Below are 4,703 nucleotides of genomic sequence, written 5' to 3'. Positions count from 1 at the left end.
TACTCAAGCGCATTTTACATCTGTCAAGGAGAAGGCGCATAAAAGCATCAGTTCGAGAATCCAGACCCACCAGTGGAATCTGCGATAGAGGAAGACAGTAACGCTGGCGATCTTCAGTTGTCCTGAGGAGGGTTGTGTCAAAACATTGGGAGATTATTCATCAATGCAGCATGTGCATTTAGACTGTGAAAAACACCAACGTGCTCTTGAGCGATCTTACTCTACTCGATAGCAGCTGCATGTGTGGATATTGGCTCATAGGCTTTGAGGTGGCAATGCGAAGCTGTTTAGCCCGATGCTGGACGCAGTTGGCAGAACCGCCATCTTCTCACCGACAGCTACCTAAAGGGTTGGGCGCTCAAGTCAATGTGCTTCTCGTAGATGTAGATTTACGTACAAGCAAAAGAATACCTGACTGAGAAATTTCAACAAGGTGAGCGGTCAGGACCAAAAGTGATCCGGCATCAGCTTAGGCGCGCCTCTATGATGTCTGCCGATGGACTCTCAAGGGAAACGGATGTTCAGCAGTGAAGAGTTTCTGACTGTATCCATCTCAGGTAGCTGGATTCTTTTCCAGACTTGCGGCAAAGAAGTCTCTCTTTAGCGATGATGATCTTGAAGAGGAGACTGAATGTGCCACCCAGGAGGCAACCATCGAAGAATTGACGAATGAGGTTGCTCGGGGACTTTTGCCAGGACACCCCATCATTGTGGGATAAATATATCTATGCGAAATGACCTCAGGAGGGAAAACGCAACACGACCAAGTTGTCGGTTGCAAAACTAAGAGACATTTGCACCGGGCTTGACATTGCTGTTGATGTATCCATCAAACGTAAACAGCCCTATGCAGACAAAATTGAGGAGTACTGTCAAAAATGTCCCTGCAAAGCGGATAAGTAAGGCCCAAAGTAAGCACAAGGGTGGGGTTGGGGGATGGGAGGAGGGTAATCATAGGGATACGTTCTTCAGTATCACGACCCAAATACCACGCCCAGCCCTAACCTAAGCGTACGTCAATCGTGGGAGAATTGTCATGTACACTTCCTTCTAAGAATCCATGTCACTAAGATGTTGCAGCGGATTTATATAAGTGACAAAGGAAAGATTGCGTTACACTCACTAGACTGAGATTTACTACTTGCGCTTAGGACGCTTAGGGATTTTTTATCATACAAGAAACTAAATGAATACCAAGGGTTACTCTCTGAGAGGTAGATATTGCACATATGGACTGAATTTCCGGAAAAGGGTGGCACAAGCTTAGCCTGGAACCGGTGTACAAGCTCGATGTCAGGGTATGACCCTAAATTATAAAGTGCGGCAACAAGAAAGCAATGGAAAAATTAAATGAGAACGTCAAAATTATTTGCCTTCAAACACCATGTTGGAAAGTAAGCTATCATCGAAGTATTATCTCAGGTTTACTGGGTAGTTTTAATGGGAAATGGCAGGGTTTTTCAATGGTGCTCAGAAAGCGAGCTAAGGCTAGTTGAATTGTTTACATTTCCTGGCTAAACAAAATCTCTTCGAAAGGTCAAATTGGGTCAACTTGCATGGGGTCGCTCGCCTCAGAAATAACTTTGCCAAGAAAAAAATTATATCACGTTCTAAAACAGCTCTTGTACTTGCTAGAATTGAATTTTGAAAGAATTCTACATAATACCGAGTATGTTTTGAGTTGTTTGAAAACGGTATGAAATTTTGGATTTTCAAAGTCTGGAGATTTCAGTTCTCTTCGCTTGCTCTCCAGGATTCGGAATTACAATTGTAAGTCTAAAATATCATCAAAGCAGCTTAGCAATACCTCCTTAATAAAATTATAAACTACGGAAAGCTATTATTTGCTCTGCGCGTTTCACGCGGAGTTCGATTATCTGATCATGAAATTTGACCTCATTTCAGTGATTTTTCGGCTTCACGGGTTGTCGACGGTTTTCGTAATTTTCTCAAAAATATGAAAACCCTAGAACCTGAGAATGATATCACGATTCTTAGTATATCCATAGGATATCGAGAGATCTATTGTTTTCCGACATTGTGCCACATTTTTTCAACCTCACTCGGCGGGGGTTTGCCCGGGGGTGCCCTATGGAGATTTTTTTTCCATCCCTCCAGCGCATTCCGTTAAATGGCACTCCAGGCTGGAGTCAGGACCGTATTATTATCAACCATCCCTGCTTTGCTTATGTTGAATGATTTTGTTCTCATTCTAACTGAAGAGGGAATTTACATAAGAAAAGCATGCGAAGCTTTTATCACAAAGTTAAGGTCAACTCCATGCTCCTCACTTTCATACAAATGTCAGGAATTAAACTATGCCACAAGACTGTAAATGGTCGACTTCCTTTCCAGGTTCCTCTCTCTTCCTCACTCAAGAAAGTACCCTGGTTGCGGACTGGTTCGCGGGTCTGTTTTACTAGATGTGGCAGATTAATACCGGCTTCAGAACGTATCGCTTCACACTACGCATTTTCTAACGGAAAAGACTTCCACCTTCACCCCCCCACATTACGCTACTAACAATGTTCACTCTGAAAGCCGATTTTCTCTTGCGACGCACGAATACAAAAAGAATAAGCAAAGAGAAGTTTAGCGACTTACGCACAGCGCAGTTAGTCGTTGTCTGAGGTTTTCCTCTTGTGTGTTATGCTTGCGTCGCTGGTGAAAACTCAAACTTTTACGTACCGTTCAGGCATGTCATATTAGCAAAACGTGACGTGTTTAATTATATTCGGAGATCATTTAACTTATAGTTGCCACACTAGAACCAAGCAACCTTAAACCATTTCATACCTTACTACATTAATTATCATATGTTACACACCTCCTCCCTCAGCCAAAAAATAATCATAAATAATAATAATCATCATCAATCATCTATGAGACACTAAATCATAACAATAATAATAACAAATAATAATAACAAGATAAATACATTTTTCTATTGTAAACACCTCCAAAAAAAAAAAAAACAGACCAAAAAAGAAGAAGACGGAACCCACCCGCGACAGTGTTTGTCTCAAGGAGCGAGCTACTTCTCTATTCGAGCGCTGTTTTATAACTAGTTCTGTAACGAATGGTCAGCGCGTATAGAACTAGTATTTTTAAGTTCTACAAGGATATATGGTAGAACTCGAGCAATAAGGAGAACATGTACGACGAAGCAGTAGGTCAGAAGTTCATTCACCAAACCGAGGCACATGAACCAGGGAAAGAGTCAGAGTAAACCTCAGGACTAACAGGAGCAAGCTGTCTTTTATCCATGCCACGGACCTCTTTCCAAACAACACAGTGGACTTTATTCGCCGTTCCAAAAAAAGACCTGGCCATTACAGTTTCTTCGGACTTCTTCACAGAAAAGGCCAAAGGTTGGTCTGATGAGAATTCCCTATTCTGTACACAAAGTCATTAGTTACGATTCTGCGTTGGTGAGCGTGAATTTACAAAAACCTCTCCCGTGTTGTTCTTTCGTTCATAAAAAACGGCAAAAAATAAGTTTGCTTCCAGTTAAACAGGAAAAGGAATCAATAGTGATGTGTAAGGAACCTTCTGCAAAGACTAAGCTAAACCCGGTAGGTGGAACGCCTCAAATCAAAAAGAAAATGCAGGGACAGGGTTTGCTAGTTTTGAAGACAAACGGCAAAAAGAATGATGATACATAATAATCGTGATAGATTAAAAGCTAATAGTAAAAACATGCCATCGGAAATACTCAAAATCTTGGTCTCACAGAAGGAACTGAACGTTTTTCCATAAACACAATGAAGCTTATAGAATTTTTTTTCCTCACGTACCCACTCTGTATCAAGAAAATTTTCCTGGACACATTTTATTTGTTCCTTTCTTTTTTGTATAGACGTCTCAGTCTGGTTGGTCGAGCTCTGTTCTTAGGAGAGTGACCCCGAGAGAGAGACGCCATCAATAGAAAGCGAGGGAACCGGATCTGAGAGGGGCGGGTTAGGTGGAAACGGCTGAAGTGTCCGCGTATTATCCGGGTAAGCGTAGACTTATGCTTGATACCTTATGAGAGGTCTCTAATTCGGAGACGCCTACTGTTGTGCGGCCAATGAGTATAAAAGTTCATGTACTGCTCGAACTAACAAATTATGAATCTCCGCTACAAAGGGTTATCAATTACTGTTGAAATTTCATTTAAACAGTGAGTCACTTATTAAGAAACTCAAACAAACCCTGTGGAGTGACTAGCTAGGCTAGCTTTATAACTTTGTGACAGTTTATGTGGAGGCAATAAACTTACAGCCCTTGTAGACTTGTGAGGCCTGAGAACAGCGTTTGTGGGAGTTGAGTTATTTTATTGCCAAAGAGAGATCTAGAAATTAAAGCAAAAGAAACCTTCTTCAAAACTAAGTTAGCTTAGCACTAATTTATCTTAATACAATTGTTAAAAGTATATTGAGAAATTCTAATTAAACGGGAACAGTGATATTCATTCCGATATAGCTTTTATCAAGGGAAGGGAGGAGAGAAAACTCGAAAATCGTTTAAAGACTAAGAAAATTGTCGCCTGTACTCACACTGTTTCGGGTTTTATATTAATCTGTTTTACTTAAATTGCAAAGCACACTTGTTTTATCGATATTGATAAAAAAAGTACATTTATCTCTTTGTGGTTGCGTTGAGACATGGGAGGTAAGGTGGCACGAAGGAAAACAGAATTGAAAAAAAAAAATGCCCTTTGT

Source organism: Montipora foliosa, unplaced genomic scaffold (genome assembly GCF_036669935.1).
Source record: "Montipora foliosa isolate CH-2021 unplaced genomic scaffold, ASM3666993v2 scaffold_485, whole genome shotgun sequence".
NCBI lineage: Eukaryota > Metazoa > Cnidaria > Anthozoa > Scleractinia > Acroporidae > Montipora > Montipora foliosa.
The sequence above is the reverse complement of the archived record's forward strand: the minus strand, read 5'-3'. Positions refer to the sequence as shown.